Source organism: Dipodomys merriami, unplaced genomic scaffold (assembly GCF_024711535.1).
Source record: "Dipodomys merriami isolate MVZ:Mamm:240054 unplaced genomic scaffold, mDipMer1.0.p SCAF_2, whole genome shotgun sequence".
NCBI lineage: Eukaryota > Metazoa > Chordata > Mammalia > Rodentia > Heteromyidae > Dipodomys > Dipodomys merriami.
In genome coordinates this window covers 10,051,305-10,064,579 of record NW_027203381.1, presented here as the reverse complement: position 1 = coordinate 10,064,579, position 13,275 = coordinate 10,051,305, and the positions used below count along the sequence as shown (strand labels likewise).

Sequence of the window (13,275 nt, the reverse complement as noted above, 5' to 3'; positions counted from 1 at the left end):
TGCTATTTAAGAGAAGAACATGAGGTAAAGCACTTCATCTTGAAGACATCCAAGTATCAAATGCCATAGGTAGGAAAGAGTCAAATGATTCTAGGCGGGGGTAGGCCTGCAGTGCTGGTGAGACCATAGGAAAGACTGGATATGGGAAGAAGACAGAGAAAAGAAGATGAAGTCTGGGGAACTTTCCGAGTCCTGTTCATATAGAACTCCATAGATTGTGCATGATCTTACTCTGAGTGAGGCAGTGAGCCTTCAGAGGGAAATCATCAAAGAGTAACTAATTTCATTTTAACAAAATCCTATAAACAGGAAAGAGAAGAGACTGTGAGATCAATTGTAGAGAAGTAGTCCAGTCCAAGTCAAAGAGGAGGATAACTCATTCCAACTTGTTCCAAGTTTGAAACAGCCATAGTGATGGTTAGAAGCAGACATATTCTTCCTGAAATGGATGGTGCTGGTGTGAAGGTGAAGTGAGAAGTACCATCAGGCCAATCTATGACTGATACTGTACATGTGTCTCTGAAATGTTACGCATCTTTGGATGTCTCATAGGTGTTGGATATGTAAAAAGTCTGGGTTGCAGTGGGTAATCCTCAGGAAGCTGAGATCCAGGGGGTGATGGTCCAAAGCCAGCCTAGGCAGAAAAGTCCATGAAAATCTATCTCCAAAATAGCAAGCAAAGAAACAGACTAGAAGCCTGGCTCAAGTGGTAGAGTACCAGCCAGGTAGCCAAACTGAATAAGCACAGGATCCCTGAGTTCAAGTCTGACACCAGAAAAATAAAGTCAGGATTGGAGATATAATCTTGGGAGTTTTCAACAGAGCAATGGAATTTATAAACATGATAGTAGATAGTTTTTACCAAGAGACTAAAATATATATATATATATATATATATATATATATATATATGTTTTTTTTTTAATGGAGAAGAGAGCCAAAGATAGTCTCTGATGCATTTGTGGTGACTACCTTTCATTCTCTGAATTAAAGCTTTTCTCTCAACATTTTTTCCCTCAGGATTGGTGCTGTGGTCCACCGCTGTGCAGATGTGGACTTGGCAGTATTTCATCTCATCTTCACTATGTAGCTCTTGGTTTTGTCATGGAACCTCTCCTGGCCGCTGCTGGGCAGCTGTGACAGCACACGCAGCCATCCAGTCAATGTTTGTACTGGGAAGTTTTGAGATACGTTAACAGCATGGATACACAGCTGACCAGAAAAATACAAAAATACTCGTCCACACCTTCATTGGATTTGTACTGGGCTTATTTTATATGGGTTGTAGAAAGCTCCCAAAGTACTGAACTCTTCTTATCCATAACAGTTGTAATCAAGATGATAAATAATCTTCATTTGGCTTCTCCTTATTCTTAGTCATTCTTATCATTCCACTTTCCCCTTCTCTTTGGAATCATTTGATAAAAAATAACTGCCCCAAATCCTTATCCCAGGAGTTTGTCTCAAGGAACTCAAGCTAAGACAGCACATGATGTTATAGGGCTGGAATAAAAGCTGAACTGGCAAAAGAAAATGAGGAGGAAACCAATGAGACTGGAGGGAAAGCAGAGAAGTGTGGTATGTACAAGGAGCAAACAAGAGGTATCAGCATGGGAGGGATCTTGAAGATTTCAGGACTTTAAGGGGAAAAAATTACGGGCTGAGAACACATTTCAAATGATAAAGTACCTACTCACTAAGCACAATGCCCTAGGTTCAACTCCCCAAATCCCTGAAAGAGAAAGGGAGTTGGGGGATATGTTGGTTTGTTTAAAGATGGAAGCCATAAGGGCAGGTTTGTCTACTACAAGAATAAACTGGGCCAGGTGCTGGTGGCTCACGTCTGTAATCCTAGCTATTCAGGAGGCTGAGATCTGAGGATCGTGGTTCAAACCAGCCCAACAGGAAAGTCCATGAGACTCTTATCTCTAATTAACCACCAGAAAACTGGAAGTGGCACTGTGGTTCAAGTGGTAGAGAACTCACCTTGAGCTGAAGAGCTCAGGGACAACACCCATGCCCAGAGTTCAAGCCCCACAACTGATAAAAAACTAAAAATTAAAAAAAATAAACTGGTTAAAGTTATACAAAACAGAGGGTAGAGCAAGCAGGCTATGGTAGAATTTTTCAATTTCCAGGCATCAAGATTGGTTTTAAATAGGAACAACTCTGATGATTTGTGAGAGACAGAGTTTGTGAGGCAGATACTAACTAGTCAGTGGGGAAATATGATTTCGGTTATGAAGTAACTTTTGTAAAATGATTTTTATAGTAAGTAATTATTTGACACTCCCTCCATCAAGAGGTCAGATCCATAATCTCTGTCCAGTGTTTGGAGTTTCTTGTTAGCAATTCCCGCTCAACCAAGAGAATTAAGCAGACTGACAATGTAGTTTCTAAAGCAGATAGCTTCTTCCTCACTCTTCTTGGACATTCAATTTGGAATCCTGAGGTATCACATAAGAATTCCAACTCCTTGAAATTGTCCTGTTGCCAAGAAACGCGGGATACATACAGTGGCCACATATAGATGCTTGGATTGACAGTCGCAATCATCGGGAAGTGTCAATCTCCAGATAAGGGACTGAAGAAGGCCTTGAAATAACTCCGCCTCCTTGTGATCCTATTTACACCAGAGAATATGAAGTAAAATCATCCAACTGAGCCTTGTGAGTCTCTGAGAATTTTCAGCAGAAATACCAGATATCATGGAACTGAAATAAGGGTCTCTCCTAGATTTCTGACTGCAGTCTGTTAGATTAATAAATTATTAGCTCTTGCTAGGATGACTTGGGATTTTTTTTAAAATAGCAATAGATATCCGGAACACTATGGTCCATGAGAAAAGAAAGAATGGTTTAAGCTGATATGTACACTTACAAAATTGATAGGAAAAAAATATCACAATTTGGTGGGGAAGAGAGGAGGGTGAATTGTTTTAAGTGAGCTAAATCCCTCATTTTATGTAGCCAGGAATCATTTAAGCAGATAAATCAGTCAACAAAGGTAAAAACAAAAAGCTATGAGCTATAAAAATGACAAAGAATTTCTACAATTGAAGAAATTTTAAAAATCAGCATTCCTTGAAGAATGATATCTGCATTTCTGAAGGAAGGATAAAGATTGCCTATTTACCATAAGATCATCTACCTGAATTATTTTGCTATCCATAGATCACTGAAATATTTGGCTATCAAGTGTATGTTATTTCTTGAATTAAAAATTGCTTTCAAAGGTTCAAGTTTTTATTAAGACTTCTAATGTTTATCTCTGGCCCCATATATGAAAAATAAATTTTAAATGCTTAAAGCAAGTTGGGCACGGGGGTGGGGGTGGGGGGCTCACATCTGTAATCCTAACTATTCAGGAGGCTGAGATCTGAGGATCACAGTTCAAAGCCATCCCAGGCAGGAAAGTCTGTGAAACTCTTATCTTCAATTAACCACCAGAAAATCAAAAGTGGCAATGTGGTTCAAGTGGTAGAGTGCTTGCCTTGAGCTAAAGAGCTGAGGGACAGTGCCTAGGCCTAGAGTTCAAGCCTCACAACCGACCAAAAAAAAATTTTTTTTAAAGTAGCAAGTATTTTTTCTTGTTGGAATTATCAGAAGAATATTAAGTATTACAGAGGTACAATAAGGACAATTTTCTCTTATGCTACTGTTTCAAATGGGACTTGGCAAAAGCCATACATCTTGAAAGTAATCTGTCTATAGATCAGGAACTGATAAGTGCACATAAATCTACATGCTCAGAGATGTTTATTTCAGCACTTGTTATTTAAGAAAAGACTTCGGTTTCACTTAGACTTTATCTGTGCTGAACAGTTGGATTGTCTGAGGAGCCAGAGAGCTAGTATTGATAAAATGAATATTTGAATGCGGGTAGCGCAGTTTCCTGAGATAACATGAAAGCTCTCTTCTGCTGGTGTTTAGACAGATCTTCAGAGGTGGAGCAAACTGATGGCATACACTGGTAGTGTTATTGCACATGAAAGGCTACACCCCTCCTAGAAATTTTTTCCCACAGTTGTGTATCTCAATCCTCTGCCCCCAAAAAGAAAAAGTCAGACTCTAATTCAAGTCAAGGGACATGAACAACTGTGTTAGGAATAGCAGCACTACACTGTTATTCTTTCAGCAAAGTCTAAGTGAAAGGATAAAGAGAAATTTTCCCCTCACTCTTTCTCAAGTTACTTACTATTACTGAGTTTAGTGGAGGATTTTGTGCGTCAGTGGTACTAACTGCACAAAGGAAGTTCCATAGAGACATTACATTGAAAGCACAATAAACCAGGAAGTACCCAGCAGAATCCAGTTATTCATAAGCCTATGTATCATCCCAGCTGACACTCAGTAATATATGGAGGCTACCATTACCTTTCTTGGTTCTTGACCTGTGCAGTAAACACTATTGGAAAGAATCCTGAAACATTCATATAAAAGGTGTGCTTATATCGTAGCTATTTAGACGAAGTTATTTTGGCAGGAGCTAAACATAATGCTTATGAAATGCCATAAAGAGAAAAAATTAACAACATATATGCTTTATATGTGTATATCCACACACATATGTATATATAAAGTACAATAAAGGAAATATTTATGTTGAAATAAAATCATAGTTAAATTTGGATGTTGTTGCTGATCCATTCCAGATCGTCAGGAGTATTCAACTCATCAGAGAGAGCAAACAGATATTCTCCTTTGTTGTTGCTTCAAATGTAACTTTGTAAAAAGACACATTTCAAGTAGAGAGGATGAGGGTGCAGCCATCATTTGTGCCAGAAGGAAAGAGAGCTCTGCAGTCTCACATCGGCGATAAAATGTTCTAGACTAGATAGGCTTCAAAGTGGCAGATTAGAACCAAACAGCAGTTTCTAGCTTCTCAGTGGCTTAAATTAAAACAGCTTCTCAGCAACATGCAATACTGACAGAACTTACTAAATTTACGAGGGGAAAGACAGGAACTTTGCAAGACCCCAAGAGACAGGTCATTGGAATAAAGGACAAGTAGAGTCTTTAAAGCACTAAGCCAATGTGGTTCAGCAGTGAAGTAGAAGGAAAGAATAACAGGAGGGGAAACAGAAAGACAAGTGAGAAAAAAAATCAGTACAGATACAGAGAGAAAGGAAGTCTGAACTTTACTGATCTGGGATATGCATAATGTTGGCAATGGAGAAGTACTCTCTCTACCTTTCCATTGTAAAGGGAGATGCTATAATGGAGAAGCTTTTAAATATGATCATACCTAGGTACATGTTCCTTTTCAATGGAATTCACAGGTAAACACTAAAAGTACCTCACACTTGTAAGACCTGTGTGGAATCAGAATTCTCAAGCTATGACGCAGTCTGCACGAAATCAAAACATACTAAAATCCAGCAAAGGACCATCATGAAAACTAACTTACAAAATGCAACTGGAAGTACATTCAATATTTTACAGTCACCCAGTATCTCAGGAGAAATTGAGAAGACTATTCCACAAAAAAGCTCTCACAAAAAGGTGGAAGAGATAATCCAACAGCTGAACAAATCTCAACACAGAATACAAAGCATATGGAAAAATGAGTCAAAATGATTCTTTCAAAAATAATTCTCTAACACATGACTCAGACATTGAAGTGGATGGCTGAACAATTCAAAGAATGATAAATGAAGTTGAAGAAAGTTCAGAAAAAACAGTAGAACAAATAAAGGAAACATTAAGGCTATAAATGCAAAGTTTAATGAAGAGATAGAAGTACTGAAAAGGAATTCCAAGGATGCAAAGATGGATTAACATATGCAAATCAGACATAAACATCAGTGACAAAAAAGATCACATTATTTCAATAGTTACAGAAAAAGCCCTTGTGTTACAATCCATAAATAAACTAGGAACAGAAGGAATATGCCTCAATACAATAAGTGTTATATATGACACTTAGCAGCCTACAGATAACACTCTACTAAAAGGAGGAAAATGGAAAACATTTTCACTAAAATAAAAAAAAAAACAAGGCTATTCCTTCTCTCTACTTCTTTTCAATATGTTTCTGCCTGAGTAATAAGGCAAGAGAAAAATAAAAGGAGTAAATCTATGTCCATTTGCAGATTATTCTATGCTTAAATAACTCATGTCTGACCCCACCAAAAACTCATGTCTCACAAACACTTCGGGGAAACTACCAAGATACAAAAATTCACACACACACACACACACACACACACACACACACACACACACACACACACACACACACACACAATCAGTAGCTTTTCCATATACCAACAATAAATAAAAAGACAGAGAGAAATCAAAAAACTATTCATAGTAGCATCAAAAAATAAAACATTTAGTGCATGCAGAGCAAAGCAAAGTCCAAAGTTAAAATCCCACACCACCAAAATAATTAAATTAATTAAATCAAAAGGGTAAGAAAGGAAGTAAGTAAAAACAATAAACTGAATCAAACCTCAGCAGGAGCTCACTTGCCTATAAATGCATTCCCTGAGTTCAGACCCCAGTGCAGCCTAAAAAAATTAAGTAAATAAAATAATACAATATCTACAAATAAGCATGCAAAACTCCCACAGCTCTACAATGAAAACTATAAAGATTAAGAAAATATTATGAAAATTACTATATTACCAAATGCATTCTACAGAGTCAATAAAATCTCTATCAAATTCCCAATGTTATTCTTCACACAAAGAAAAACTATCCCTAAAATTCATATCGATATAAAACGTCCTATGTAGCCAAAGCAATCCTAACCACAAAAGAGCAATCCTGGTGGTACCATAAAACCCGCCTTCAAACTATGCTGTAAAGCCATAGACATAAAGACCATCAGCAACCAATGTTTGTGATGAGAGGCAAAGATTCATTATACACAGAAGTTGAGAAAATAAATTATAGGTATGGAGTTTCCTCAAGAAGCTAGAAATCTCTGTATATCTCATTTTTTATGTCACTATTCACAATAGTCAAGTTATGTGATCAGTCTAGATGCCCATCCATAGATAAATGCATAAAGAAAATGTAATACACACAATGGAATATTATTCAGCCATAAATATAAACAAATCATGTAATTTTCAGATAAGAGAATGGTACTTGAGATCATCATGCTAACTAAAATATGCTAGACCAAATAAATATTATAGTTTCTCTTAAATGTAGAATCTATAGACTTTTTTTAAAAAAGGAAAACACAAAATGTAGAAGGGAGACCTTTAAGAATAGGAAGAAGAATGGCCTGATAAAAGATGGTAAGGGAGGTGGTGATTGCTTAAAGTACATTATATATATGAAAATTTTATAATGAAACCCATTATTTTTGTACAAATAGCTTACACTAAGTAAACTGAGAACCATAGGCTATCTCTAATCTGCATATTGCTATTCAAAAGCTTCCAAATCATTACTTTGATTAATACAGAAATGCAAAGGATAATACTTTAACAAGCAAACTCCCAAATTCATTATTAAACTTGTTATATACTCTTCCTTCCCTTCACTTTACCTTCCCTTCTTCCTCTGCATGTCACTCGTCCCCTAATATTCTTGAATAGATTTATTCATTCTCTCTTCCTCCCCTCTCTCCCTCTTTCTGTCTCTTATCTTTTCTTTTCTCTCTCTCCCCCAGCATCTTCTTTTCCCCTCCTTCCACAACCTTTACTGGTAACATGTATTTACTAGGTATCTTGGTTCTATGAATAGCAGAAGCTTTGCCTTCCTTGCTAACTGATGTCCATTTGACCATATTTAATGCTTTTTCTGCTATCAGCTGGTTCTACCTTTTATTATCCATCAGTAGGAAAAATGGAAAATGAATTTCACCAGTGACTTGGAATCACATGCTCTAAGTGTAGTGGATGTTCTCATGGCTGCTGTGGGACATTTATGAAAAACAAACTTTGAAAGATATACTATCAGACGCAACCAGATAGTCCTACTTCCTCTCCTGTCTTTCATTCTACAAGATACTACAAAATTAATCTTTATGTTTAGATCATTTCACAAAACCTTTCGACCAACCCACATAATATTCCCTAAAAAAGTGTAAAAAAAATTGTGTCACATTCATTGTACATCATAGCTTAACCTTAACTTACTTGTCCGTCTTTCTTTCCCCAAATTGGCTTGTAAAATTCCCTGTTCCTAACGAGTGATCACTCCTAAAATGACTGAACTTCTCCCATATCCATGGCTTTGTTTATGTAATTTTCTTTGCCCACAATGCTTGTCTCCCTTGTACCAACATTTGTAGCAATTCTTGAAGACTCAAACAGAAATATGATATCCCAAGTAAACCTCCCCAATATTGCTAGAAAGAATTTACCTCTAACTGCCATGATATTCTTTGACTATATTTAGAACCTTAGAAAATGGGGGAAAATAAAACCTTAGATCTTCTGAAGTTTCTTTGTTACATGAACTAGGAGTAATTTCACAAGTTCCTCATAGAGCTGAGGGAAGTAATAAAGTGGCACCAGTAGTGGCAGCAAAACTCACTGAACTCTTTTCACATAGCAAATGTATGTCTGTTTTGTTTATCTGGGGAGACTGGGAAACATAGGGGAAAGACTAAATCAATCCGAGGACCACCCCCTTCAAGCATCATTGTCTCTACTAAAATGAGTAGAGACTAATTTTGTCTTACTTAATTTTTTGTCCCTAAGAATTTTCAAATACACGTGCACAGTTACACATACACACACACAGAGGAGATATAGTAAGAGTTATGATATAGCCTATTTATCATGAGAAACAATATAATTGACCCAAACAGAACAGGTTAAAACTATTCTCATGTTTCCCTCAAATGTTTCTTCTTTGGGGAGTTCTGCCCTTGGAAGTTCTCTAGTCTCTTGGCTCAAGAGACTTAAAATACTTCTTAAAATACTGACGATACAATAAAATGCCGCTCTTTACTTGCAGACGGGCTCCAGTTTGGGGAAGGCAAGTTCCCTCCAGGTCTTAAGAACAAATCCTCCTCTTCTTTCAGTGTCCTTTGGTTTTGTATTTCTTTGCCTTACTTTGATCTTTCTCAAAAGCAGGATCCTGGCCTAAACAACTGATTATATAAGCTAAAGAACTAAAAAAAAAAAAGTACTACACACATGATTCTGCGCATCAGACTTACATAATAGTGAAAAGTAATAATGGCTTAGAGTGTTATCTCTGGATGGCTCTCAGATTTCTGCAGGGGTAACTTCTGGTTTGATATTCAAAGATTTATGATCCCACATGTTCCTATCACACACACCTATTCACTCGCTCATTTATATGTGCATACATATAATACCTGGTTTTGAATATTTGTTGAATGTCCATCATAAACAAATCCTGTTCCCTGTGAGTTTGTAACAGAAGGAAAAACCCTTAACCTAGTGTTTAGTGAGTATCACTGCTGCATTTGTCCATCCTTTGTTCCTCCCACAGATAAATGAACAAACAAATGGAAAAGAAAAAAATAGCAATAAAGGAAAAAACACTATTGTTTCCATTTCCTGGAGTTCATGTGAATAAATATTATTTATGTGATTTCACTGTTCAAATGCCTAGAGACCTGCATAATTTACCATGTCCCAATGTATTTTTTTAGCCATCAAGTGCATTTACTTCAGATTTATTGGCATATCCTAGTTATCATAGATAAGGGAAACCATGCATTCTATGCTCTTTGGGTCAGAATTACTTCACGTATTTTTTTCCAAATCTTTCCATTCCTTTCAAGTGGTACAATATCATTTTTTCTAATGGATGAGTAGAATTCCTTTGTGTATATATACCACATTCTTTGATCCTCTGAGGGGCATCTGAGTTGATTTCATATCTTGGCTATGTTAAATAATGCTGCACAGAACATGGTTGTGCTAGGAGCTTTACTGTGGTCTAGTTTGTGTTCTATTGGATAAATGCCCAGGAGGTGCATTGCTGGGTCATAGGGAAGCTCTATGGTTTGTCCTTTGAGGAACCTCCATACTGCTTTCCAGGGTGACTAAACAAGTTTACATTCCCACCAACAGTGTAGTGGAGTTCCCTTTAGCCACATCCCCACCAGCACTGTTTTCGTTAGATTTCTTTTTTTCTTTTTTTAAAAACAAATTTAATACTTTTTTATTGTGAAAATACTGTACAGAGGGGTTACAGTTACGTGAGCAAGGTAATGAGTATATTTCTTACCAAGCATTGTTGCCTCCTCCTCCTTTGTTTTTCCCCTACCATCTTACTGGGGTGAGATGCAATCTCAATGTTGTTTTGATTTCTATTTCTTTTATGGGCAGAAATGTATCTCTTGGCCATTGCTACTTCTTCTTCTGAGAACCCTTTCTTTAATAATTTAGCCTACTTATTAATTGGGTTGTTGCTTCCTCAAGGGTGGGGACAGGAGGGAAAAACTGAGAGAGCGTGGGAAGGGGTGAAATTGTTCAAAAAGAAATGTAGTCTTTATCTGACTTGTGGAACTGCAACCCCTCTGTACATCACCTTTACAACAACACTAAGGAACTTTAAAAAAAAATCCTTAACCTACTGTGACAAAAGCAGAATGAAAATAAGGATTCAGATATTTATAAACCACATGAGTTCAATCTCAGACATAGGATCCAAGGAATCGTATTATGTCATTGAGCCTCCAATTCTTAGTACTTATTTTCATTCTTAAAAGCAACGTCCCTTCACAGTGCAGTAGAGATGTATAGATGATCATCAGCAATTGGAAGCACATATACTGTTGCCATAGCAACTCTAGATCAAAAGATTTCCCCCCCCCCACAGTTGCTCTAGCAGAAAAATATCAGAATTTTGGTTGGTCTGATGTGGTCATGAACCAGTGAGTTTATTGAGTGACTGACTTCCCGGAGAACTCTAAGCTCGGGTCATGTCTATGCCTTGGTTGTGGAGGCCGGTGAGTGAGGATGATGACTCTGGTGTTGGCAAAGGTGAGGAAGGAATTCAGGGCAAGCAAAAATAACAACTTCAATATCTACAAAATATGTAGGTATGAATGTGCATAGTTATACATACCTTTAAGTTGTATGAGAGCATATGAGACTATGTGTGTATATACATATCACCATTTACAATTGTTTTACCATTATTTATTTGGGCTTAAAACAATTATTCAGTGTTTATCAAGCTTAAAGGTGTGGGGAAACAGTCCCTAAAGGAAAAGTGTACCAACTTCAAGTCAGAGAAGTGTCCTACACCATCCACAAGGTCAGTAATTTGTCAGAAGAACTCAGTAATCACTGGAATATTATATTCATTCACCATTACTGTGGTTACTGGGAAAGATTCCACTGAGAGAGGAGAGTGAATGAGAGATAGGTGAGAAATGCTTCCCACACAGGAACTTCTTTTGTCCTCTTTCTACAGAGCCAAGCACAGTGTTAGTTCCATTGTTGGCCATGAGTTATCATGGTACCCACCAAGAAGGGACTCCCTGAGCCTTTGTTATCCTGAACTTTTTATGAAACTTGATTATCTACTCTCCACATGACTGACCTGTGGCTCACCCTTTGAAAGTTGGGGCTAAGCCTGTTTGTCTGGAGATGAGAACTGATATAGCTTGTGGTAGAAGTCCTCTCAGAGATCATATTAACTTGTCCAGGGGCTAAAGTCCCCAGAAAAACAGAGATTTCACCCAACGGGATCTCCCACCCACAGCATGTGTCAGCAGGCAAGGACAGGGTCAGACATCCCTCTGGGTGAGTTTAATTCCTCGCCACATGACAGAACCTTATGTGTCGAATCTAGGCAATGCCAATTCACTTCATTGAAATATAAATGTCATGTATCATCTTAAATTATTCATGGAAAATAGTACTCTAAAAACTCTGCACAGATCTCTAGTTATTATACAGTGAATATTTCTTACTCCCATTTCACTGGTGTATAAAGAATTAATGAGGCACAACTCACAGATTGATGTTCATATTTATTAGTTTTTGTTCTTTAGCTAAACATGCCCTGTGTAATCTTTGATAATCGCTTGAGTTATTGCAAAAGAGTTTGCATAGCTTTAGTATTATTTGCTTATTAGTCTGTGACAAACCATAAAATTTGATATTTTCACCATGACTACCTCATGGAATTTGCTCACTTTGTCTCTGATTAAAGCAGCAACAACACTTACAATGCCAACAACTTTTAGAAGTGCTTTTTGAATGTAACTTTGGTTTTCATTTGAGATAGCCAAAAGAAACTGGAGCTGTTCTTTGACAACACAATCACTTCTCAACCCTGACTTAAAGAACTGTGTGTAGGGACTATTGAGCACTCTCCTGCTAATACCAAGCCTGACATTTACCAGAAGCCCTCTTCTTCAGATAACGTGTCTATGCAGGAGGTTCTAAGTGATGTGAAAGCTGCCATTAAAATTAGTCTTTTGGCAGTGGCTTCAGATCATAAATCAAATCTGACTGTACTTTGGCGATGATGAATTTTACCAACGAGGAGCATCTCGAATGTGGTTTTGTAAAACGTGGTTTTAGAAACAGTGGATGAAAACTGTCATTTAAGTGTAGTACTTTGATTTAAACATCTGTGACAATCTGATGCATTAACTGGTTATTGAAAGAAAACAATAAAATACTTTCTTCCAGGAGATTAACTGCTTATAACTCACCACTCCTTAGTGTCTATATTTTCATTTCAAAGTTAATTTTTGTTTCTTAAATGTAATTTTATGTCCTTGTTATGACAGAAGGATGACATTAGAAACTTTTGAGATACAAGATGCAAGAGATCTGAACCCCAAAACAAACCTCTCTAACTATAGGTTCCCATCGTTTAGCGTCATTCAATGGCTCAAATACATCTGACATGAGACAATGGCTATCTGTTTCCAACAAGTTTTGTGTTCCTTTTATTTTCTCATTATAAATATCCAACTCACGTGCCTTTTCCTCATGAAGCATTCACCCATATATTTCTCTTTCAGTATTGATAGCACACAAATGAATAATTAACATGCAATTTAAGGCACACTATGACTTGTAATTGAATGTTGATCATATCCTCAAGAAAGCCACCCCAGCCCAATCTGCACTCATTCTTCCTGACTAGGTTGTCATTAATCTCTGTCTCATTATGGTTTGGGTTTTTGATACCTTTTTACATTCCATAAGCTAATGTTATTTGCATGTTTTCTTGTTTGTTTTCTACCTATCACCATTAGATTGTAATCTCTAGGAAACAAATGCCTTCCTGGAAACGTCTTCCTTTGAGAAGAAGCACAGTCATAGATAACGTTTGCAGTGCCTTACTTGGTAGAGATCAG

At 37.1% G+C, this 13,275-nt stretch overlaps 1 long non-coding RNA gene across 1 annotated transcript in view; it reads right to left on the bottom strand.

Annotated features, from left to right (window-relative positions):
- LOC138831951 (uncharacterized) overlaps positions 1-13,275 on the bottom strand; it is a 651,402-nt gene that overhangs the window by 149,183 nt on the left and 488,944 nt on the right. The gene's annotated exons all lie outside the window — the stretch shown is intronic.